This window comes from Armigeres subalbatus, chromosome 3 (genome assembly GCF_024139115.2).
Source record: "Armigeres subalbatus isolate Guangzhou_Male chromosome 3, GZ_Asu_2, whole genome shotgun sequence".
NCBI lineage: Eukaryota > Metazoa > Arthropoda > Insecta > Diptera > Culicidae > Armigeres > Armigeres subalbatus.
The window spans coordinates 389,007,317-389,035,001 of NC_085141.1; the positions used below are offsets into that span (position 1 = coordinate 389,007,317).

The following is a 27,685-nucleotide window of genomic DNA, read 5'->3' on the forward strand; positions in this document are numbered from 1 at the left end:
CAAATAACACAAGCCATTTTGAAATTGAATGTCTTTGGTTCTTCCCTTTGTTCACTTCGGCAGATATTGCGCTCGGTTCTCTCGCACAAGGACAATAGCCGGAAGGCGACCATTCGAAAGAAAGTGCACGGCACAGCGTCGGTCGTCTAGAATGTCTGGAAGCAGCCAGCGGACTCGCTCGCTGCCGAAATCCGCACCACCGCCGCCGGCCGCCGTCACCCCAACCGGTGTGAATCGATCGGGGAAATTAGTTTCCTCCGTTGTGCTTCGCTGGTGGCGGAGGAGATGAGATAGTTTGATAATTGTGCAAAGTTTTTAGCTGAAGAAGTGTAAAGTAGTCACGACAATGGCTGAATTAAAGACTTTGGTTGTGTAACAACGATTGTGGATGGCGCTGGGAGCTCAAGACCAACGAACGAATAAGTAGTGATTGCTTCAATGAAAATTATTCACGGGATGGAACTGGTGTAATCGTTGTAATAATAATTAATCTTGAAGTTGTTATGTCATTATATTTCTGTAGAATGAAGGCTGCTTTTTCTAATTGATGGCTTCCACGTTCGTTTGTCGATACCAGGCGGATTCTAATAGATTAAGTAAAAACGATATTAACTTTAGCTATGCCTTGAGCAATTATCAAAGTATGGGATGGAAAGGTAGTGTCGAATGGGGTAATGAAGAAAATTATTTGTCCCAAGTTCCGTGGGGTGCCTTTGGCCGAATTAGTACACGCCAAAGCGTATTGCGCCAAGCGAGTTGGCAGCTCTCTCCCAAATTTCAATAAAAAATTCCTGAACATGTATACTTTGTCAATAAAAGCCACATTGCTTGAAAAAAAAATTCTGATTAGGTCTAGATATTTAAAAAAAATCATTTTTATTGATATATTTTCCAGATGGATGATTTAAAAATGACAACTATTGTACATTTAGTGAATTTTCGGAAAAATCATTAAAAATTTTTTTAACTTAATACTGCACTGAAAAAAATCGATTTCAACATTGCTGTTGAAGTTTTCAAAATATTATTAACTAAAATGTCACTAATCTCAACCACTGTCGTCAAATCTTTCATTGAATTGACTCTTAGTACAGGGTGAACAAGGTTGGTTGTCAGTGATTTTCTACCATAAGTATTTCTTAGTACACTTAATTTTATCAAATTTAACTATTTCCATTCAAAAGTGTATTCATATAGATTTTGACAGATGTAGTTTGTTTTCGGAAATTGTTCGTTTTTGATTTGATACAGCAATGGATGCAAAACGCGAGTTGATAATCGATTTGTACTTGAAAAATACAAGACCATGTGAGATATTAAAAAAGCTCAAACACATCGGCGTCAACGAGAGATTCATCTTCCGTACCATTAAAAGATACAAGAGGACTGGTACGAATGAAATAAGCCAAAAACATGGACCTCTACCAACAGTTCGGACCAAAAAATGATTAAGTGCGTCAGGGAGCGGATTCACCGCAATTCTAGTCAATCAGGACGATTGATGACCGGTAACTTGATATTTACCAAACGACATTCAGGACCTTCGTCGACCAAGACTTGGGACTCAAAGCATACAAGAAACAGTGGCAGGACAAGCAGAAGCAGGCAAGAGTGGTACGGAGTAAGGAACCTATTCTAGTGGCACGCTGATTGTGAAATCCTGTTTTCCGATGAGAAGATGTTCTTGTTGCAAGATTTTCACAATCAACAGAATGATCGTGTGTATGGAGCAAAGCTTACTGATGTTCCCAAGGCCAAATTGGCTATTCAACGGTTTCAAAATGTGTCGAGAGTGATGGTTTGGGGTGGAATTTCGAGAAATGTCAAGTTACCACTGCTTTTCATCGAATCTGGCGTAAAAATCAACACCAACTACTACATCGAACATGTTTTGAAGAACCATTTGTTGCTCCATACTTCAAAGTTGATCCCAGGTGGTAACTACTGCTTTCAACAGGACTCCGCCCCTTCTCATCAGTCAAAAGCCACACAGGAGTGGTGTCGCCAGAAATTACCGCATTTCATTTCATCAAAAGAATGGCCCGCCTCATCACCAGATCTCAATCCATTGGATTACTATGCATGGGGATACATGCTCAGTAAAATCGGAAGCACGAAGGGCCACACTCTGGAGACATTTAAGCAGCTTTTGACCGATATTTGGGAAGAAATGCCCCAAGAAACCGTGCGTGCCAGTTGCGATTCATTTAAAAAGCGTTTGCGGATGGTAATTAAAGAAAAAGGAGAAAGATTTGAACTATACATGTAATTTACAAAGAATAGGTATATACTTTTGTAAAAATAAAACGTTTGTTGATTTTCAAGCTTTTGTTTTGATTTTATGAATATTTGTTTTACTGACAAGCAACCCTGTTCACCCTGTATATGTCACGTCAGTTCCAAATTTTGCTATTAACCAATTTTAAGAGTGTTAAGTACCGTAGGCCGTTTTTCGGGCACCCCGGGGACACAAACTAGGGTCATAAGTCCCAACAGTCTGACTCCGAGGAACCATTTCCATCAGTATAGAGAATGTTTACCTCCCCTGTAGTAGAGAAATCTCAGGATTTAAGCAAAAGGTGGGTAGTATCATCGGCGATGTCCCTTGTTCCCTTCTACTTGTTGGAGACATAAACGCCAACCATCCGACGTGGGGTGGTTGTAGGTCTGATCCCCGTGGCGTCGCCCTATTCGAGACTTAGGCCTATCTCGTTTCCCTCAATGACGGTTCCCCAATCTTTAACAATGGACTATCGGCCACCGCAATTGATATGACCACTGCTAGCCGATCTTTTGTCGCCGTGGTAAATGGGAGCTAGCCCCTGACTTCTACAAAAGCAACCACTACCCAATAATCGTCATTGCGAACGCCTCTCCCCTCGATGTCACTATGAGGCCTTGATGGTGTTATAATGCTGCTGACAGGAAATCATTAGATAACCACATTCGACGCGCGTTAGAAAGAAGTATCTCGCTAATGCTCTCTAATTTCTCGAAAGTCATCGTCGAGCCGCCAAAGTCAGAAGGAAGGCCCTCCAAGCCCTCAGGAGGCTTCCTTCTGGACGCCTAAATAAAGTAATTACACTTGAGTACATTGGAGAACTATAAGCAAAAACAATACGAATATCATACGATCATCCAAAAGTCTAAAAGGAAGCAGTGCGAGGACTTCCTTGACTCCATCATTCTGGCATCAATTACCCGCCGAATTATGGGGAGAAGTCAATACGCTAAGCGGCTAGCCTAGATCTTTCCCCATTCACATCGATTCACAAGACCGAACTATTTCCGACCTGTCGGAGGTGACCAATGCACTCGGGAAATATTTTAAATAACTCACATTGGTAGTCGCAAACCAGCCGAATTTCAACGACTGACAGGCACCAGGGCCCTGACACTCCAGAACTTTTAAGTATCACTAGATCTGCTTGGTTCTCCAATAAACCAGCCCTTTTCGTTCGTCGACCTTCCTTTCGCTCTTGCCAGAAACAACGGAATGCAATGTCCGGTCCGGATGAAATTGGCTATCCGGTACTGAAAAACCTTCTGCCTACCACGAAAATAGTATTCCACGATCTGGTTAATCAAACCTGGGCCAGACAAACCTTTCACGACAAGTGGCGACTAAGCTTTCCGATCATTCCGGTCTCTAAAAAAAGTACCTCCTCTCGTGACGCCGCTGATTACCAGCCGATCTCGCTGATCTGCTGTGTGTCAAAGGTCGTCGAGAGGTTGATTACTCGTAGGCAACGTGAAAAGCTTGAAGTTGACGGACTTCCGCCAACACATCTCGTCTGGGGTATGCGGTCAGTTCGTACTTAACCGGATTAGGAAACGTAGTCCAAGTCAATCTCTGGATGTTTCGAAGGTTTTCAACCAAACTAGGACCCCACTAGTGCTGGAGTAGCGGGTAACCACCTTCACTAGTAACATTTTAGCTTTTGTTCAAAACTTTTTTTGCCGCTGGTCCTTTCGAATCGGTAACTCCGCCTCCAAGACCTACTCAGAGGAAACTAAGGCCCGTAGAAATCTATGTTCACCGGTAACCCTGTTTCTGGTTGCCAGCAACATCTACATCTTCGTTTACGAGGAGTTAGGCGAGTATCTGAATCTATGCAGCGGGTAGCGCAGTTCATTGGTGGGCTTCATCGGTTGGCTTCACCATATCGGCCGAAAAAAGTGTTCGCGGGTATGTGTGCAACAGACGGCACCACATCTCTGGCCCTTGGATTCAATATTAACGTGCAGCCGATCCAAAACCGGAAACTCAAGGACAAGGCCCACGGAGTTTCCATTGACCGAAGACTGTTTTTTGTCCTTCATTTTCAACCTTGTTGAAACCTTATCAAGACCGCGTTGGACAAATAACAGGACCACTCGGTACCGTTTCGGCCAAGCGTTGATTGACAGCAAACTGCTGTACGGACTGGACCTGACTTGTGTTGCATGTCGGGAGCTTGTCAGCACAATCTTCCCAGTCTTCAACTAGTGCCCCTGAAAAGCTTCCGGACTTCTTCCCTCCATAACTGCTGCGCCGAAGCAGGTAGCAATTTGCCAAAAGAAATTTTTTCAAGTGGAACAGAACCTGTACACGATGGCCTCTCCACTGCCACCATAAACCACTCCACTATAAGGCACTTTAAAAGAGGGGACAATACGGAAGTTCTACGAAGATCGGTCGCCGAGCTGCTAAGTTGAGGACGGTTCCGTTTCGAGAGAAGGGTTACGTTACTGGGAACAACCTAATGGTGTTGGATGGCATTCCTGAACAATGCAGCGTCTGCTTTGCGTAAACCACAGTTTTAGACGCTATCATTTCTTCCGACAAACCGATCCAAGTCCTAAATGATTCCGCCAGTGGCATCGCCAACCACCAACACTCCCATATACCCAGCCCATTCTAGCTTGCCACCAACAATAGACAACCATCGCCAAGATCCCGGGGCACATTGAGGTACGTCACCGTGGACACTCTTGCTGGAAGCATTCCACGACTACGGTTCCTCTGGATAAAGTTAAAGCCTGGATCTTAAAGATCGTCTGCCGTGATTGGGAGAACCAATGGAAAACTTCCAGGACCACGTAGTTACGGAACGTCAAACGATTCACGGCACCCTGGAACGACATGCCCAGTCTTAAGGACCAGCAAGTATCTCTCGCCTTCGCACTGGTCACTTCTGATATTCATAAATCATTTCGGTGATATACCCATGCGAACCATTTATGAAATCTGCGAGGCACAAAACTCCTTAGAACATGTGATGTGCCGGTGTCCAAAGCTTGGCATTCCTCGATTCAGCTACGGAATATTGACAAACATACGAGATGCCTTGGCTCTTAGCTTAGCTTTGTCTGACTGAGTATAGCTATGGTTGTTACTCTTTGATTGACCAGAATCTGTGATATTACACATCAAATCAACAGAACTTCTGACTGGGATTAGTCAATAATTCTCACTGCGCAAGTTTCAGTAACTCAATAAATACAAAGATAAAAAACGGCGCCGGGAACGTCGTTACTTCAGGAAGAAACTTTAGTAGGTGTTTTTGCTATTTAGAGACCATCTTCACTTCTGCATCTCTACAAAAATCGCAGGAAGGTATATTTGTTATTGTAAGTATCGCATCAACCGCACAAAGCAGAACCAAACTCTTCTTTGGTCGCGTGATCGTTTTGCGTTCAATGTGAAACATGAACAAACATTAACTGAAGGCTTTACTTTCTCATTAATTTCTCAAACTTTCTACGCATGAATCGTCCTGGATGGAGCAGTCAAAGTATTGTCCTACCCATGATTTTGTAGTTCATATTATCTAGGTTATTTAAGCTACAATACTGATCGATAAATTTAATTTAGATCTATAAAAATATTATTCAAAAAAACAGCTTTACTTATATACACAATTAAATCAATTTCAGATTTTTCCAGTTGGACAATGGAGGACAAAAATCTAAAAAAAAATCTGGGAAATGATTACCTACTGAACTGTTCAGTTGTTGAGAAACTCACATAAATCTGTCGAATGAGTTAAGGGTGTTGGTTTGAGCATCAAGTGGACAACCAGAGATGGGAAAAATCAAATTTTCAAAAAATAGAGAATTATCAATCTTTCCCGCGATCTTATTTTTGAATTATCAAGTGATAAAAACTCGCCAGCGTTTAAGAATCGTTCAAAATTCGTATCTTGATTTGAAGGATTTACCGTTACATATTGAACTCTTTTTCCTTACTACCATGAAACCATAACGCCAAATAGAAGATATAACGGGACTGTTGACAATAAGCTGATATTAGTAGAGATTAATGTTTGAATGAAAATTCTGTGTTTATTATCGTTTGAGTACAAAATTTGAGAAGTTGTCGACGGTGACAACTCGCCTACTGTTTGAAAATTGCAATCTTTATCGTCTGATAATGATTCAGCACAACACTGTAGCCAACAGTTCGACGCACTCTTCTTCATTGGCATTACATCCCCCACTGGGACATTGCCTCTTCGCAGCTTAGTGTTCAATAAGCACTTCCACAGTTATTAAATGCGAGGTTTCTAAGCCAAATTACCATTTCTGCATTCGTATATCATGAGGCTAGCACGATGATACTTTTATGTCCAGGGAAGTCAAGACAATTTCCAAACGGAAAATTGCCTAGACCTGCACCGGGAATCGAACCCAGTCACCCTTAACATGGTCTTGCTTTGTAGCCAATTGAGTTAAGGCTCATGAAACCCACTAAAAGGATACAGTCTAAAAAAAATCAAAACGACACGTTGGTTTAGTTTCCTACGTTTCGGCCTTTCTCAAAGCTGCATGTTCAAATCCCTGAGAAAGGTGGAGAAAGGCCAAGGACCTTGTTTAATTGTTTATCCTTCGCGAGGATAAACAATCAATCGCTCAAAGTGAGCGATTGTGTATTTGAGTTCTGATTCAAGCGCCCGCAACTTTAATTTCTTCAACGCAAGGAAAGTAGAGAAAGATTGGGCATTAAATTGAAAATAAGGAGAAAATTACGGTTGTTAAACATTGTCGGAAAGCCAATGTCAATCAGCAAACTTCATTGCATCTCAACTTGAGGTTAAATGTGAATGGACAGTCAAACATATTTTGACAATTTACTTTTTTTTGTTTATTTAGCATGTCGTTTACATGTTTTGTGTGTGGGTTATGAATATGTTTTCATTTATTTTTTTTAGCTATTTCTACCCTTGATGGATTTCATTTATGCATTTGTAATTAATTTAAAATTTGTAATTAATTAAAATTGTATTGGAACAAAAACAAGCAACAGACTATTAGTCTTAAATATGTCTTCACCTGTCATAAGACGAGGCCAGTACCACTCCATCAAACTCCACCGTACTGCAATCCCCACAGATACGAATCCCGACAGCAACGGCAAAGTCGTCCTCAGCGTCTTTCGCTTGAATCGATTTCGAATTAAGCACGAGACACCGAAGTTGGCCCCACAGCGGAGTCTGAAACACGCATTCCTAAAGACTACAACGCGGAATAGCATCAAACTCGCCCGGTGATCACAATGTTGCTCCTGAAAAATTCAGTGAATGACAAACTCGCAAGAGTTTGAGGATTTTGCAAGTAAATTGATTTTTTTTTAACATTATCGCGTAAAGTGAATTGATATTTAATAAAATAATTAATCTATTTTCTTTATCAAATCTTGCTGTGGTTGTGTGATTTTGACGAACTGTAGAAATGCAGATCGAAAAAATGAATGGGTATCTAGTTGTAAGAGGTTTTTAGATATCAAATAAACAAAAAAAAACATTTCATACGATTTCAGTTGAATATTGCGTTTTTAATCGGACTTGTAATTAAGCAACATCCACATACCGTTTCATGCTATAACAAATATCAAAAATTGTTAAAACAAGTGATTGAAAAATTAATTCAAGCACAAATTAACATGCCTTATTAGTATGCTTTACAACTTCCTGTAGTACAACAAGTTGAGTTGATGTTTGATGCACCTTCTTCTTGTCTCCATGTAGACATGTAGACCCATGTTTTCATTGAAAATGGAGAATACTTTTTCATTTATAATTAACGATACACGTTGAGGAAAATGTAGGGGTCACGTGAAGCATGACGTTGCATACAAACTTTTTAGATGTATGCAATAAAGTGTTAGTCCTTACTAGCAACGTTTTTGTGTCTATTCCGAACTACTATTTGGAATAAAGGCTGAGAAAGACCTAGCTATATTAGTATTAGAAAATAGGTATCCTTAAGGTAATTGGATTTATCTCACCATACTAGACTTCCTCCCTCGGCCAATCCATCATTCTGATGAAGTCTAATCTATACAAGCGTAGCACACAATATTAAGCAATCCTTTGTCCTTTTGCACACAACACTGATTTAAAGGTTTAGGATCTTGTGGTTTCAAATTCAAATTTCAAATGATTTCAATTCAAATGAGCTTTTGTCCTCTATCAGCTGAACCAAAAAAAAAATACCTTTGTTCAACGAGCATTCGCTCTTTTGAGAGAAACTCTCAGCTGAGTTGCCTAAGGTGGCTGATGGCGACTGAATGTGACGTCACGTCTGGCATACTCAGTACATTGTTTTTACAACAGACGTGACATTTCACTACTCCCGCTCACCCGTTGCTGTGGGTGGAAATATTAACATTATTTTTTTCGACTAATACAGACTTGGAGGACTTTGGCTCACACCTTTACTAAAGCACATCGGTATGCACCTCAGTCCCCCAGGATTGCTATCAAGCCATCAAACATACCGTCTACATCGGAGGTAGAGTCCTCGTACATAGTTAATAATCGTTACTTGAAACCATTAAACATTTGGATAAACTTGTGGTATCTGTTACCACTGCCGAACGCTTGTAAAAATATTGAAATACCTATAATAAAAATTCTAGAACAGAATCTTTTCCGATGTGCATAAGCACAGGCCTGGTAGCGGGTCACTTTTTAGTGACTTGGTCACTTTTTTCGGGCAAGTCACTAAAAAGTATCTTTTTGCCTTTCTCGTATACTAAGTATATGGAAAGGCTATAGAACTGCTCCCAAACCGAACTTTTTATAGAAGGCTCGGAGACCCATAGTGTTATATACCAATCGACTCAGCTCGACGAATTGAGGTGATGTCTGTATGTGTGTATGTATGTGTGTGTGTGTGTATGTGTACAATATGAGACACGTTTTTGGGCATTTATCATTATCCGATTTGCTCGCAACAAGTTGCATTCGACGCGGAATGCAGTCCCAAAATTAGATCGATTGAACTTTGCGTTTCGGAGTTATGGCCAAAAAACTGTTTTTACGTGCAAAAAAAAAAAGCAAAATGCTCCAAACTGGACTCGAACTTGTGATCTCTTGATCGGGAAGCGGCTACTACACCACAGCACCATCAATACAAGATACATACAAATATAAATCATCGAATTGGGCATATATTCATTACCTCTATAAGCATCAGAGTTTATCCTGCTAGGGTACCGATTCCTATACTGGATGTATCAATGGATTGAGAAAGGAAAATATTAGCTTTTACCGTTGGTTATTAAAATATACAGTTTCAATACATTACTTTAGAGCAAGATTGCCGGTGGTGAGTATAAGCCGTTTGGCAGCGCAGTATCATTACTTGACACTTTTCCGGTCGCTACAAAACGCGCTGCTAAAACAGTAGCGCAGCGGACAAGTGATCAAATTTGGTAGCGCGATAACACCGCTGCTATTTGATGAAATATTAAATGTCACCTGTACGGAATGCAGCCACCAAAATGATAACCCAAAATAGTGACCAGTGCGCAAAAGAGTGACTAAACTAAAATGACAGCGCTGCGAGGATGATCAAAACACTCGCGCCCAGTAATGATGCTTTAATAGATAAACTATTGAAATCGCTTGGATACGCTGTTACTTTAATTGAGATAAAAGTAGATTCACTATTGATTGGAGGATGTTAATGCAAAATTATATTGGTATAATTGCATAATTACATCCAAACTAGTAAACACATATGTGTATAATAATGGGAAGTATCAATAAGAACCGCTCAGGTTACGGGTGCCCTATGCAAATTACTAAATAGTAATTTGGAGTGACCTTTTTACGATAGGATATCCGTTCAATAATTAAAAATCTTCTTCTCTGCTAAACGTTAGACATAACTTTTCTCATGTCTTATTGTTATCAAGCGCTAAGAAAAGCACAAATACCCTATATAACAGCCTGGAAATACTCCTCAGTCGTCATATATAGCAATTTCAAAAAGCATCGTGCTTTGTTTAACACGTTCAACGCTTTCCCGTTCGAATGCGCCTAAAAGAAGGAATGGCAATGTGCCGTAGCGCAGTGGTGGTCCCCATACAAATGCCAGACTTAACCTACGATTGCGCTTAATATTTAACCAAACAGTAATTTTGTAACGCTGAATTCATTTTAAAATTTAAATAGTTATCCGACATATGCTATGCTATCCAAAGACTTCCGGAAGCCGAAGACTTAGGATCACAGCAGCGTCTTAATTCTAACCTTGAAACAGTAAATTTTCCGCTTGGGTGCAGCAAGGCGCAATTCGCCAAACTAACCACTGTTAAGTGACAAAATATATATTTCAATGCATCATATCAGTTCTTTCCGAATCTTTCCCGATACAAAATTTAGTCAAATTTAATTTTCCCATACATATATGTTACACCATCAACTTGAACCAAGTCACCAAAAATTAAATTTACCAACTAAAATTAACAAATTGAGGAATTATCATTGACTAAATGTGCAAAATTAAAATAATATCAGCTTCACGAAAGAACGATTTGTTTTGGGTTTGGCTGGGTTTCCGCCACTGTGGATCGGTCGGCTTAACCATCGTAGCATCAGCGGCAAGCCGTGCTTCTGTTCTATTTATACGCATATGCATGCATCATTCTTTGTGGCGTTCAATCAGCATATGGGAGCGCAGCTGGTGTGCGGGAAGACGCGGGACGCATGCGCATTCGCTTCAGTCTCTTGCCGTCGGATGAATATTGCCGAAGGAAGCATCACCAACACACATCGCATTGCGGGCGGCAATGTTCTATTTTTAGCTCAGATGGGTTGAATGTTGATCCGAGCAAATGAGATTTGGGGAAACTGGTTCATGAGTATGTATTACGGAAAAAAAAAGAAAATTTTGGATAGCTCCGCGGAAATAACGCGCAGAGGGAAATCCCCGGTCTCAATTCCTTGGATATAGCGTCTGCTGCACCATAAACTCGCAAGCTTCTAATTTTATTGAATAATTATGTCTTTTCTATTCAGTAAAGCATATTTTCTTTTGTGCATTGAAGCAATAGAATATAATTTCCTACTTATGTTTACTGTCTACTGAAACTCGGTGGGCAAGTTTGATTACTACCAAGATAAATCAAAAGCTATATTGTTTCTGCTAACAATCATTAAAGAAAACTGTTGAGTACATATCGATTCTCAACTTATGTATTTATGTTTCATTTCCTACCTCCATAATCTAAAGTTCAGACCTGAATTCTTTCAAATATTCCAAATAATTAGATGGATTCAATTATAGAAATGTCATGAATATAAATATAAACAATACACAGCATTACGTTCCATTGATTATTAGCATGGAAAATATTAAATACAATTTTTTTTAAAGGCGCTTGAATTTTCTAGTATTCAAAATTTTTCTTGCAATGCGTATTATACCACACACCTAGAAAATATGAGTTTTGAAAAAAAAAAGATGACTTACACGAGGATCGAACATATAACCTCTGAATGAGAGCCTATCACGTAACCACTGAACTATTTTTGTTTCTTGGAATATTAGTGTTCGAAGAACAAGAGGCTACGCGATTTGCAATAAATAACTATTTTACTACATCAAGACATAGGCTGCTTGTGCATACGTGCAGTAACGCACCGGGGGCTGTGCTTTGGTTCGGTGGCATATAATCTGAACTGAACCGATAAAAAGTTTAGTTATATCGGAATATAAGTCATGTTCGGGATTTGAGTCAAAACGGTACGATTGAGTTTACGTCAGGTGCTTTTGTGTCATTTCATTCAAATAAGTCACATGTAATATTCTTATTGTTTTGGTGCGCAGGGAAGCAACTTCATAATCAATTTCAACATTTTATTTTGAATCCTCTGTAAATGCATTCTTCCTGGCGTTGCAGCAAATAACCCATATTGACACAGTATATGTAAAACATGGCTGGCCTAACAATTAGTTTGTAAATCAAAAAAATATTTTAAGATTTTGATTTTCTATGAATATTCACTTACTATTTTTGTACCTTTTTGCTTGCATACCTTCTGTGTGGTTTTTGATAGTTAATTCATTCATGCTATACATAAGTCCTAAATCTTGGACTTCGCCAGACCAAATAAATGGAACCGCGTTCATAGTGACAGCATGTCTGTTAGAAGAATTCAAATAAAAAGCAATCGGATTATGCAGGAGAAAATGAGTTTTGGTAGGCTTCGGAGAAAATTTTCTATTTTTGGAAGTCAGTAGAAAAAGTATTCAAACTTTTCTATAATCCAAGTATGTTTTAGATAATTTAATAGTCTTAGTTCGATCATTCACAAACTACAATGACTCATTCCAGAGGTTAAATGTCAAAATGTGTTACAGCAGAGTTCTAGTGCGACTATTTTTCTACAGCTCTGCCTAATAGTTTGTTGTTTTAATTCAACTAATAACAGAGTTAAAGCACTAGTTACTAATACTAAATGATAACAAAATTTCGATCAGTCTGTATAATAAGTTACTGCAACTAGCGCTATAACTCTGTTATTAGTGCAATAGAAACAACAATTAGGCAGAGTTGTAAAAACCTTCGCTCTAGAAGTCCTCCACATATCACTTTTGAAATTTAACCTCTGGAATGAGTTATTGACAAACTACTAAATTATCGAAACTATATTACTAAATGATCGAAAACAGCCTTGCTATAATCCATAACAAATTACACGAAGGTAAGCAACGATTTTCGATTTTCCGATATATGTTATCATTTACGATATAAAGTATTGCACAATATAAGCTCAAGAATGCTGATTTTGGTAACACTAGCTCTGTCACGCGTTATCTATCAGATTTTGTGCTTGAATCGTTTACCTGTAAGGAGTGATCTGATAAATAATGTTGGATCAGTTTAGAAATTAAAATATTTTAACCATACATTCATACCAATTACTGCGAAATGCTTTCCATATAAAGAAAAGCAACCCCAGTAGAATTCTCTTCAGATTTTTTTAAGTCGGATCAAATTTATAAATCTTGTTGAAAAGTGTTTGAATGATAATAACAAAAATGGAACTGCTCATCAGCAAAAATTTACCTTTCTCGTAAAAAATGTTCATTCCCTTAATAGATTCTTTGGCTTATTTAAGGTCAACATTCCCAATTAACCTATATTTTTTTACGCCACTAAATATTTTTTAAATTCAAAACAAAAATCGAAAAAGTGCTGTTTTTTTAAGATTGACCCGATTTTGAACGAACATCGAGTGAATTTTTGCAGACCGGTTCACACATGTACACGTTTTCGGTTTTTGTTTTCGATTTAATAAAAGATATTTTAGTTACTAGATAAAGATTATCGCTTCGGTTCCCTTTGTTCTGCTGTCCGGAATATGTTGGGTATCAAGCTGTCAAATCGTATGGATTTTCCTTCTTTGACATTTAGCTCCCCTATCATCGCCGGCAAAAGATGTTCCGGACAGCGACGACAGCGACAAACTACATCTTGTAACTAAAACATCTTTTGATTTAATCAGGGGGAGAAGGCGGAGCACTGAATCTCTACCCCAACATGTGCGACATCTGGATTTGGTTCTAAACTATAAACAACAGTGTTAATTCTCTACCACCTTTTTGTTATGGCGAGGCAATTTTTATGCACGCTTTTGTTTTCGATATTTTATCATGCAGCAATATAACGATGTGGGATGCTTGAGATACCTGCTTGATTATAGGGACTCGAAAAAGAATTTATTTACAGTAACGAATCGAATATAAAAATGTTCACATTAACGATTGCGCCCTAACACCGGTTCTAAGCTTCGATGCAGAGTACACGAGCTTTGTACGCCAGTGACAGGCGTATGAGGCCCTTGGATTTAATAGTTTAATTAAGGAAACATTTGTTTTTTCTCTCCACCGTTTTCTTGCTTTTTTCGTATTCAAAGCAAACGATACGAACTTTTTCAGAAGAAGTATGTGTATGTGCATGTGTGCAAAAAAATCTAACTCATTTTTCGAAATCTTATCCTGAACCGATTATTTAAACGGCGAATCCTGTCCCATTGTTTCACATTAAAAATCAGCCCGAACTCACTGTGGGCTCAAAAGTTATGGCCAAAATACAAATTTTTATACTATGCCTGAAACTCGATTTGTGCAATTGCACAACCTCATCACATTTTCCGGGCACTTAACCTCATCCAATTTGCTTGCAACAAATTTCATCCGGCAGCAATTATAACAAATGTGAATTTTCAATTCAATCTATCTTTATTTACGAGATCTTCCACCCTAGGCCGGTTCATCTGGTATAAATAAATGTGAAAAATAAGTCTTATTCACCAATTGTTATTTTAGTTATAAATGTTTATCAACTATTTTGAACGAACGAGAAAGGCATCATCACCGCTAGGTGGATTAATCGGGGTTTTTCGACTTCAAGTCACTAAAGTCACTTTTTCTCGCAAAAAGTCACTATTTTCAACTATTTTGAAACTATTAACTATTTTTGAATGAAGCTTTATGTATAAGTCGGATGATGCTTTGTTCGTGGCGGAAATTACGGAAATTGGAAAAATGATCGCTCTGAAACTTCGCCAGCCATTTTGCTCGCTGCTCTCATTGGCATTTCACCAGTAGCTAATTCACGTTTACCCTAAAAAAAAATTGTTTTTGCTCGGTCGATTCTTTATTTTATTTAAAGTCAACTTTCCCAAAGAATTATTTTTTTATTATTATTATATTTTTTGACTCCTATAAGTATTCTTAGAATTCAAAACAAAATATTAAAAAGTGTAGTTTTTCAAGATTGGGCTAACATCCGCCTGATTTTGAACGAATGAATTTTTCAGAATGGTTCACTCGTACAGCATTTTTCAACTTTTGTTTTCGATTTTTAAAATAGTTAGACGCTTGAGAGAGAGTTGAAAGATAGAGAAAGTTGACCTTAAATAAGCTAAAGAATCGATTGAGACAATAAAACGAGATGCAATTTTTGACGGGAAAGGATATAGATATTATATTAAGGGAATAAAGTCTCCCGTATTTTGAAAATTGCAAACGCTAAGATACATCGAAAATGAGAAAAGTAGATCAAGTCTGCCCAGTCTCCCTTACCAATTGCACTATTGTTCAGATTAATCTTTTCAATTTTAGATATTCTTCCTGGTGCTTCAGGGAAACCAATAGATGATTAAAGGTTTATTATTTGGTGCATACCTAAAACAAACATGCTTATCAGTTTTGTTATAACAGAAAAATGTTTTATCACAAAACTCGTGCTTTGAATCATAAGGGCGTCACTGCATTAATCCATTGCTCTTCGTCGATGTGTTCTTTATATCATTGTAGCGAATTGCGGTAGTTTGCCGAAGATTTAATGGTTTGATATGATAAAGAATGATTGTATCTTGCACCAGACGCAACAATCACGGTTGTAACTGTTGAGTTATTAAGGAAGTTATGATCCTCAGTGGGTGATATTTTGGTAAAATAAAAATATTTATTTTCAAATCGAAATAATGATATTTGCATCTATGATTGTACTGCAATCGAATTAAAAGGCGATACATTAAATATGTAAGGGATCCCCAAAGTAATTTTGCTGTAAGAACATGAGAAAATAGAAGTCGTTTTTCCCTCCCAACATCCACTTCGGAATTGGTCGCTACCAGCCCTAAAGCAAGGCTTACGGATATATGAAAGAAAACAAAAATAGTAAAAAAAAACTTGATGCGTCATAAACTTTGAAAAATGTATAACTCAAAATCGTATGAAAAAATGTTTTAGAAAAAAAAAATTCAAGAAAAGGTTCTAAGTGTTTTGGGAATAATAGCTATTACTGAAAATAGTATTCACAGCATTCCCCCGTAAGGGCAAAGCATAAAAGCAAAAAAAAACAATGCCCAGATGTGCGAAAAATTGTCTAAACAATGTTATTGAGAAGAGATCCCTGGAATTTTGTTTGTAATTTTTGTTCATTCCCGAGCCATGATTACTTTTATGAAAAATGTTAAGAAAACTTTCTCTTATTCATATTAATTTTCATATTAGAAAATACAAAAATTTGCTTGTATTCTCACCAAAAACCCTACGATCCTAAGGTTTTCGAATAAAGTTGAAATGGCTATTTAAAAGCGAGTATTCGGAATATAAGTCATGTTCGGGATTTTAGTAAAAACGGTAGAATTCGGCCTTTCTCATATTTGTCCTACCTATGATAAGAAAAACACGTACGCCTAATCGCACGATCGTTTTCTATTCAATATAAAACACGAGCAAACGCAAACTCCCCAACCCCGGCTAAAAATCCTCTTCTACGAAGCCATAATCTCAACAAGGTCAGTAGGGGGGAAAATACTCAACCGACCAGGCAGAAACAAGAAAACTATCACTCTCATAGTATTCTGTTTTCTGTTTAAATACCATCTGAATATAGCTTCGCTTTAATGACCTTCTAATCAGTTCATTGCTCGGAAATCTTTTCTGCAGCGATTCAACTCCGAAACAGCGTGTTAAAACCATTGGATTCCTGGATACCCGTTCAGCCATGGTTGAACACCCGGCCGAAAATTATCGATGACGACTTCCCAACGTCAACCGTGATTTATGTCTTTTTCCGATATTTCCGTCCATCATCGATATCATGACAATTGAAGAACTGAATTCATTTCAAAATAAACGAATTAAAACAAAAACGAAATTTTAGGGGCGACATTTGCCACAACTGGAAGAAGCATTGATTTGACATCTCAGTTTATCTCATTAATTTTTTTCTGCATTTTTGGGGGTTAAAATTACATCTTCGTGCAATTGCACAGATCGAGTTTCAGACATAGTGATTAATTTCCTCTCCGGCAATATAGACAATTAACTTTGGTTGTAGCAAGGATTGAAGTGTATTTCTTTCTTTCGAAATGAGATGAAAATGGTAGAAAACACATTTCTAAAGTATTATTATACGAGCTCAATTGGGAAACAAAATTTGAGCGAAAACATCGTAACACAAACTTGGTGCAAATCTGGTAGTTAGTTCAAACTTACTCGTTTCAATTTTTCATTCCATGCAACATTAATGCATCCGCCGATCGCATGCAAAAGATAGATTTAATTCAGCTATAAATTTCAATAAATAATGCCAAACCTGAACCTTCTCATCATTTTCCGTGTTCTTTTGGTGCTCGCGCTGCTGCCGCTTCTCTGTCTTACAGCAGGAGCCAACAAGCGAAGATGTGGGCAGCAAGCACCACTAAACTCGTGTATTTAAGCGCGCTAGATTTCTGAGATAACGCGATTATGTGCTCCGGATTCGAGTTTTTTCCCCCCTCCTTCGCCCGTTCTCGGGACTCGTTTGCGAACAATAAGAGACCCTCTGGATGTGATGCGCTTCGCTGTTGGAAGTGCAGTTTGCAGAAGCCGGACCCTAAAAAACAAAACCCCGAGCTTCAATGCTTCCGAACTGGGGCACGATTGTTTCTGGCAACTTATCGGAATGCTAGGATCAGTCGGCTACTTAGTCGCGGAATAAATTGTTTCATTGTTCCGATGCTGTACTAAATTATAAAGTGGACGTTGAAGAGGGATCTTGTTCTTGGAAGCGTTCGTTAGCGGTGCTCTATGGGGAGAATTTTGAAGCCACATTTCCGCTTTTTCAACGCACACCGCATCTGAAAAAAAGTTAAATCACAGCTGCAACAAAATTTGTGCATTTTCCTCACCCCAGAATACAACACGTGTATGCAATAAATCGCACATTATAACTCCATTCTGCAAAGCGGCCAACGGACATCCCTGAAAGCGAAAGCTAGTTAATTTTTATCCTTTTAACGAGCTTTTACTTAGGATCTGTATCGCCATGGCTTGGTTTATTCAGGCAACCAGACCGGAAATAAATCCCATTCCAAAACTCGAATTCCTCTTCGACACTTGCTTTTGGTGGGCCAGTCACCCTCTCGATGTGTTTTTTTTTCGGGCGGCGGCTAACAGTCCTAGCAAAAACGGCAGCAGCGCTCGTGAACCTTCTGAATCATTAAACAGAACACTCAAATTGAGTATAGGAGTGAAACGAGGGAAGCACTTGTGCTTCTTAATTACACTCCCCGAGTCCGAAAAACGCCTGGCGCGAATGGCGGCTGGCGTCGTGTAATCTTCTGCACAAGTGTAATCCCCAACGCCTCGCCTAACCATCAATTTAGGGGTAGGCGATACGAAAAGGTATCCGAAAAGTGGATGAATCTGTAATCTCTATCCTTTCAATACTAAGTGTTCTGTTTGATTAAAAAAAATCCAAATAACTGAGATAAACTCATTTTATCAATCGTTTCTCATTTCTAATGTTATAACACATTTTTCATATAAGTAACTAAAACTCCCCTTCAAAATGTGTAAGAGTCTGTGCTCCACCGCCAGTCTCATTCAATTTACACCTTCAAATTACAGTTTAAAGCAAAATACTGTCGCCAATCGCTAGTTGAAAACATTTTTGTTTAATTTTAACTAACTTCGAAATTAACACAGAGTTCTAGTGCATCACATACCCTGAAAGACAATTATGCTAGCCAGTCTCGTCTGGCTGCAGCACAAGTTTCAAGATGCTTCCTTCCAACATTCGAGATTTGAGTATCGCACAAAGGAGGCAAGTTACCGCCAGGCGACGACGGTGGCGGTGGCGACTACCGGCCGGTGGAATAAATTTAGTGTAAATTAAATTATTTCTGCATCATTAACAGCGAGATGTGTATGTGTGGATGCGGGTAAGCAATGTGCAAGGAAACTCCACCGCATGGAGCCCAGGTCCACCCGACCATAAGTGAGAGTATGAAAAGCCACCGACCAACCCTTATCGAATCGATGTCCTACTTTGTACTTTGCTCGGTGTCGACGACGACGGTCCTATCTCGTTGTCGGCGGCGACGACGACGTCGGTCATGTAAGATTAAACGGTTGGGGAACCGATTTAACAAACTTTCGGGTAAGCGATAGCCATAATCCTTCCCCAGTCCTTGCCGTGCGGAACTAGCCGAAGCGGAGCTAAGTTGGTTGGGTGCTGTAATATCGTAATGGTTCAATTGGGAGGACTCGAAAGTGGGAAAAATCATCGAAGAAAGTCGACGTCGGTCGGCGTGACGGCGAAGGACGACGGCAAAGATTCATTAATATTTAATCCCTTGGTCATAAATTTCCTACACCGGATATTTGCTCGCTTTTTATGATGATAATCCATTATATAGGTTTAATTTTTATTATGACGGTTGGGTTTTATCGGCGAGAAGAGAGTGTAAGAGCAATCTGAAGAGACTTGGTGAAAGCCGGACCCGATAAAATTGTGTTTGATGTAAATGGCCCACACCTGTTTGTAATATGATGGATTGATGAGTTTATTTGTGCTTTCATGTTAAGAACGCTAATAAAGATATGCCAACGTAAGATTTGAGCAGTTACAAATTAATGGAAAAAATACTAACAGCGCATTAGACCTTGGAACTGCTTTCTTCGTCGATTTATTCGCAAGCTAATCCCTTTGCATTCGGCTTTTGACCAAGCCTCAGTTTAGTGTCTGCATTAATACAATTGTGTGGTCTGAATTAAAGTAATTATGTGGCAATGATGCCGATAATATGTGGCACGAATGCCTCTATATAGGGGGATAGTCATTTTTAATCCAAAGGAAAAAAAAATCACCTCAGGACCGAGTTGCGGGTGTCGTCAAATCGATAACAGTCGGATGGATGTTGCAATGTGATGAGTTGGACGAATGGTTCCTGAGGTTCGACCAATTACAAAATACCCAAACAGCGACTGTTAGATTTTCTAACAATTCTGTATAAGAACCTTCCAAAACCTGCTCAAGAACTCCGGCAGGGAAATAGCAACAACGGAACTTGAAGCATCTTCAACATATCTGGCGATATGCACAGTACAGACACAGTATCATGTCACGTCATCACTGTTCTCGAATGATTCGAACCAGATGAACGACGTATTATGGAGCCAGTGGCGTAGCCACGGGGGGAGGGGGGTTGGTTGGACATGAACTCCCCCCAGAGACGAAAAAATGTTCAGACCCCCCCCTCCAGACCTATTTTCTGGCTACGCCACTGTATGGAGCCATTGGCAAGTAGTCAAAGTATCCTCGAAGACATCGAGTCGGTAAGGCAAACTCAGAGATCTGCAAGCAAAAGCCTTTTCAACCAGACAAACTTTGGAATGGAAACAGCTAGAAAAGCGGTTGGCGTTTGAACGTGAAATATTGGATCTTGGCGATCTCGATTCCGAAGCAGAGTCGTCTGCCAGTGTCACAAAGACATTTTTATAATAGTTCGACTGTGACTTAACACCTAAGCAGGGATTGAATCCTAAATATAATGAACAAATCTCTCACTTATCATCTCTGTATACATATACGATATGTAGCATACCGCGAGAGACTTTTTTCGCAAGCTTTCATGATAGAGAACTGGTTCGGGAGGCTACACCCCATGATAAATTTCTTTTAGGAAGCTCCAAATTCGGGGAGTACTACCTCTGATGATGCATTTCAACTTGTTCTACACAGCTGTGCAGTAACCCACACGAAATGAGCGACTACAAAGCCATCACCATTTTTCTGTTGGGGCTTCCTATCCAATTCTGGTTTTTTGCACTTGTATACAAGTTTGATAAATTTGTTATCATGGCTTGTTATGATTCGGAACAGTTTTTGCCTCTCTTTTATTGTTGTTCGTTATCTATTGAGAGCGATTTCTGCAAACCCTGCACCTAAGTAACATTTTTTTAGGAATTAATTTGAATGGCGCAACTAACAGAACAACATGAAAGCTTTTGATTGCAGTATTCAAATTAATTCATGAAAAAAATGTTATATAGGTCCTTTTGAAAAGTTTAGCGAGAATTGTTCTTATCTTCTTGCTTTTTTCAGTTTGCGATATATTCAAACGGGTTTAGATTTGTATTGCCCAATTGTTCCCAATTGTTTTCCAGCACTGACACCAAAACATCGTGAACTCGTAGCCCAGCAGTTTTACAACTGTGACCCTTACGAAAACTAGCTTGATAGTCTGATAGTTAACGGTTTTGATCAATAAAAAAAGCTATTTGCCATTGAAGTTTTTTTTTAACGCTTTCGATAGTGCCCAGAGAATGCCAATTGGTCTTAGGGGTCGTACACTAATTACGTAAGTACTTATGGGGGGAGGGGGGTCTGTCATTTTCTTACGCTCCATATAAATTAAAAATGATTTGTATGGGAAAAATCTTATATGGGGTAGGGGGGTTGAAAAACCCAGAAAAAATGCTTACGTAATTTGTGTACGGCCCCTTAGATTGGTTATGGAATTCAAAAGGGGATTTTGTTCAACTGTATGATTTTTGCATGCTTCCTATCATCGGGAAAAAGTGACGATTCAATGAATTTGTTAAACATATACGTTAAATGATCGATTACTAGAGAAAGGACTAATTTCCAGAAAATAATTGGTATTCTATCTGTTCCAAGCCGTTTTGACTTGACGGTTCTAATGGCATTGACGACTTCCCACCACTGTACCGATCGAAAAGAGAAAGCAGACGCAACTGGTCGTACGTCGATAGTTATTATTGTGGTTAGTGAATCCTAATATTATTGTATTTTTCTAAAAACAAACATTGTTGATTTCATCTGGATCAAAATCACATATTTGAAAAGACTTGTTCTTGCCAATTCCAAGACCAAGACACCTTTTTCACAATATTCCGGGTTGGATCCGGCTGTCCAAAAATCTCACTGTAAAATGCTTTTTGGCTCTTGGTACTATCGTAGTTGCTCGGTTTCGTAGCCCTTTGTAGTTGTACGTCCGACGTTTGCATTGTGTCATGTCCGGCGGAGCGGCTTACCAAGCCTTATAACCAAGGTCCCTTTCTAACAAAGATTTTCGAACCTCTGCAGTAAACCATGGATTTGAATTTCATCGATTGTTACTTGCACGCAGTGAAGTACAGTTGTCGTGTACGCTAACTAAATGTTGGTTGATAAAGTTCAGTAAATGGTATAGAAAGAATGGCATTTTGCATGAGCTTCAGATTGTAGTTTACATTGTTCCGATATGTACGAGCGCTGGAAGGTCACACGACGTCAAAATCTAGTGAACCGGGTTATAAGCAACCATTAACAAAATTTTTGAACCATTCACTCTAAATTCCAGAGCGAGACACTCGGTCTTATCCTCTGAGCTTGATGTCAGGGGGGTCAACCAGGATTCTGTGAAGCAACCGATTTCTATCTTTGATTTCACCAGGGTTTGCCGCAATTCATCCAGTTTGTTCATTTTCCTCGCACACAAACTTTGGAGATTTCCGTTTAATATCAATTTGCCAGTGACAAGTGCCGTATTCAACACGGCTCCAGGGATGTTGTTCAGAGTGTGGTCATGTTGAGGAACTATTAGGTGAAAAACGGGAAGCAATTTTTAGAGGGACACAACCCGCACGATACAAATCATGCACACAAGTATGGTGCTCCAGTTCACCGTATTTTCATTCGAGCATCAACAGACTTTTCTCGAAATCCTCGATTAGTTTGTTCAATGATTCATAGCTCTCCGTCCTTATCACTTCGATAGAGCATAGCGCATCCAAAAGAGCCTTGACGATCAATTTCTTATTCTCGTAATTTTGATTGAGTTGATTTCCTGGAGGGCTTCTCCAGTCAATGATAACTGCAGATATGTGAACTTGTTCGCATCTGCTGCCTGTTAATTATCGTGTATCAAGCTACGAAACATGTCACGAAAGGTCACCCACTCTCTCAGCTGTCCACTGAAACTGTGTAGAAGAATTCAGGCTGTTGCGGCTTGGAGCACTGGTTGAACGACGGGATTGGCAACAGAAAACAAAACGTGTGAGATCAGCCTTAAATTTGCAATAGAACCTTGATCACAATATTTACATTCTGCTCTCCTCGTTCCTCACGTAAGCCGACAATACGGGTCCTCCACTGCTCCTTAGACTCCTTCTGGTCTAACTCGTCGGTCAGCAGCTCTATCTTCCGACAGACCGCGTGGAACTTTTTCCAATCTTCGTAGACAGGAACTTGGACAACTTGGTTGTGATCATACTGTTCGAGAAAATACGGCATCCCTTCTCAAGTCTTTCTGGCGTTTATGTTCTGCTTCTCCAGCTCGCGAAGATTGTTGCTCATAATGATTGATCACTTGAAAACTGCCATCGCACTGTATAATAACAATTACCCACTTCGCTGCCACCGAATACTACCACTATTTCATTCAAAACTCGCGAAATAAACCTAGCTTTGTTCGGGTGTTGCAAATGTCACATTGAATTATTTGCAACACCGGCATTCTAGATCAATTTCCATACATTTGTTATGTTTTCCTCAACAGCTGACCCAAAATTGCGTTCTAATCATTTTTTATATTTCCCCTTTAAATTCACCAACTTTTTTTTATATGCAAACCTTGCGGATTCCAAAACGAATCGATGAGGGAAAAAAATCTTGCAATTCGGAATGAAATCTCAACCAATTTTCATTATATAGAAGATATCCCACAATCTACTCAACATCCCGCGCGATCTCGTGTGCGTTAAATTGACAGCAATGGTGAACGTATCAAAGCGGATAATAACCGAATAATGGTGACGTGAATAACCAAGAACAGCCTTCAACCCAGTGGAATTTACGCTATCGACAATGACTCGATTCCAAATCAAACTACTTAATTTGATGGAGAAGGGTCGTTTGGCCGAATGCCACTAGCACGAAAGTACCGAAAATACCATTTGGCCGAACAGACCATTAGACCGAAAGGGTCATTTGGCTGAACGCGTCATTTTGCCGACAGGGCCGAAAGAATCATTTGGCCGAACGGGTCATTTGGCCGAAAGGGTCGTTTGGCCGAGTAGGTGTTTAAAGAGTGAGAAATTAGGAATAAGAAGAGATGCGTCTCACTTCTCACTCTTCATTTCTCACTTCTCGCTGTCAATAATGTAAAGCACGAAATGAGTAGTGAGACGTCTCACCACTCACTTCGCACTACTCACTTTGTACAGCGAGAAGTGAAAAATGAGTGAGAAGTGAGACGTCTCACTTCTCACTGTGAAAAGTGAGTAGTGTGAAGTGAGTAGTGAGAAGTCTCACTATTCATTTCGCGCTTCACACTTGTAATGAGTGGGTCTGTCGGAGGTCGGTAGCAATCCCGATCAGTCCCAACTAGCTCAAGGAATACGCACCAGATATACTGAAACCCAAATGATTGAATTTTCATGACAATATTATTTATTCAATGCCATTTCGGGCCCTCTTCACCTACTCTGTCCTTCTCCTAGCCTAAATGCTGTCTTCCTTCTTCTTCTTCTTAACTTAACCCCTCTTAACTATGCTACTCACGGGTGCACCCATCACTTGTACCCTCTGCATGCTAGCTCAACTGATGCCGGATGTCTTTTGGGCCGCCACACTTGCCGACGCACGGCTGTTGAACTGTGCCGTTTCACGGCAGCCTCGCCACTCGTTCCACACTTGACCGTACTCGGCCCGCTGGCCCGTCCGCCACTCGATGTTGGCTCGAAGTCGCCGGAATGCGCGTCGAAATTCTCCGCCGAGGTGTATCTGCCTGCGTCCTGACGGGTGGTTCGCTCGCCAATCGTAATTAGCTCGAATTGTCCTACTACACCTGTTGGTTCCACCGATGTGGCCCTCCGTCTCCCCAGGCGATTCTTCGCAACAAGGTTGCGGCTCGTCTTTCGTGTCGTTTGGTCGCACCGGTGCCTCGAGTCCGCCCAGCCGTGACTGTGGATTAAGAAAAGAGCCTTCCTCCGGGAAGGCTCTGGGTGCTGAAGATCGTAATCCGTTTCTTTTCTCCACGTGTGAGCACCGCGCTGCGGTCTGCGATTCGATGGCCCGATCTCAATCGAAATACTGCCGCGCCAGTTCGTTCGAAAAGAGATCGCCAATAGACTTTCAAATTCCTGCTGTGAGTGCTGGACAACGGTCTGCTGGTCTGATTGTTCGGATCGAGACACTTTCGCCAAGTTCATTCGTTGGTCAGTTCACCCTCTTTGACGGCTCGGAATGGGATTTATGGTTTTGGAAGCTGTCCTAAGGCGCTCTGGCCGGTTCTAGGGATTGTCGCACGTGTGGAATTTAAGGCTTCTTTTGCCACAAGATGGCCGACCTGCGTCCAATTCCACTGTCTCGCTTCTCTATTGCTGCTTGGCGAAAAGACTTCTCACCGGTTCGAACGACACAACCAGACTCACCGTCGATGGCATGACACAGACTGGAGGAGGGTGGTGTCGTGATGGTATTGGTGGACGAATTTCCAAACCGTGCGCGCTCTTGCACTCTCCTATACTACTATGTTGTGTTGAAGTGGTTTTATTTCATCAGCTGCATTTTTTTGTTGTTGAGCGTGTGCAGTGAGAGAACGACGCCTTGTGTGTTTTAATGTTCGCCGCTCCGCATCATGTGTACGGCCAAGTGTGTGCGTGGTGGTTAGCGTTTAACTTGGCTCCTACGGTTTCGGGTGGACATCTGCTTGAATTACATTGTCAGAGGTGTTCAACTTATGCCTCATGGACCATTATATTTAAATTATCCGTTTTCTTTTCTATATTTTACGCGCACTGGTATTTATGACATCTAACATCTATGTCTACATTACAACAAAATCTAAACGTTACACACTTTTTACATTGAGAAGAGAAAAATGAAGGGTGAGAAGTGAAACTTATTCCTGATTTCTCACTCTTTAAATTACCTACTCGGCCTTCCAACCAAATGACCCGTTCAGCCAAATGACCCGTTCAGCCAAACGCCCCTTCCGGCCAAACGCCCCTTTCGGGCAAACATCCCTTTCGGCCAAATGACTCTTTCGGCCAGATGACCCTTTCGGCCAAATGATCCTTTCGTCCAAATGACCCTTTCGACCAAACGACCCTTTCGGCCAAACGACCCTTTCGACCAAATGACTCTTTCGATTAGATGGGTTTCGGCCTAATGGATTGTTCGGCCTAGTGGCATTCGACCAACTGGCTTTCGGCCAAATGGGCTTTGGCCAAACGACCCTTCCCCAAATTTGATAAATTAGTTTTATTATAGTTGATCTCATAAAACTGTCGTCAGCATATCATGCAAACGATCACAAACCATTCACCAAAAAACATGCAAAACTACTTCCTCGGTTACAGCAGTCTCGCTATTATAGTTGGCGTCACGTCGGTCGCTGCTGTCTTCTCGATCGTACTGCGATGATAGTGCTTCCAACAGCACAACAGGAACCTTTGTTTTTGCAACAAGAACAACACCGATTCAGCTCATAGCACTTTTTTTGGAATTGCTGCTATTGTACTATCTGGTGCGAGAAGGTTCACTGCTCTTCGATGCAGATCACGGAATCACGATTTGTGACACTGGCCAAAGTTCAGTCGTCAATATGCACTACGAGTGTCCGAAATCCGGTTCGAAGGACCAACACATTTTCCACTAGGATCACACTTCAAACGGATTTCGGAATAAGCGCTGATAGCGACACTTGTAGATAAATCAACGACACTTTATTACGGAATAAAACAGAACCGGAAACTTAACAAGTTTCTTCAACAAATGGTCGAAGTGGAATTCTCATCTACGCGCGCGTATGGATGGATGCAAAATTAAGAAACTTTATTGTTAAAGTTGTAACAATGTACATACAGGTAGACGGGCAAACTGGTGATACCGGGAGTATCGAGTGCATTTTCTCGTGGCTTGAATGGTGCGTTAATTAAATTAGGTTGTTTTAACAGACGGGTCTGCTGTCTCCGCTTCAGTCTATAGCGTTCCACGTTCTGCTGGGTCCCTTGCTGCAGCGCGACCATCCACATTGTTTCCTTCTCCGGCAGAATCTGTCTGCACTCTTCGTCAAACGTTAATGGCTGCTTTAACTGTATTCCAGCAGTCCTCAAGAGGGGCCCCATCGAGCTTACCCTCTTACGGCAATGCCGTCTCGAGATGCTGCATGAATGCAGTGGCGACATCAGGTTGCTTCAGTCGCTTTAGGTCGTACCGCGGTGGCCGTCGGTCACCGAACATTGTTGATGACGAATATTTTTGGGCGAAGTTCAACCATCATCAGATAGTGGTCAGAGCCGATGTTAGCGCCACGATATGTCCTGGCGTGGACAATATCGGAGAAGTGTCGTCCATCAATCAGAACATGGACGATTTGTGATTCTTTCCTCCGGGTGGTATCTCCAAGTATGTCGATACGGAAGGCTATGTGGAAGCATGTGCTACGAATGATCATATTGTGGAAGGTGGAGAAATCAATTAGTCGTAGGCCGTTTTCGTTCGTCAGGCGGTGGTCGCAGAACTTTCGAATAGTCGGTCTAAGCTCCTCCTCTTGGCCAACCTGAACATTCAAATCTCCAATGATGATTTTGACGTCGTGGCTTGGGCAGCTGT

General features: G+C 40.4%; 1 protein-coding gene across 1 annotated transcript in view; it reads left to right on the forward strand.

Moving 5' to 3' along the window:
- Positions 1-27,685, forward strand: part of LOC134223878 (MOXD1 homolog 2-like) — a 634,833-nt gene that overhangs the window by 272,225 nt on the left and 334,923 nt on the right. The window lies entirely within an intron of this gene.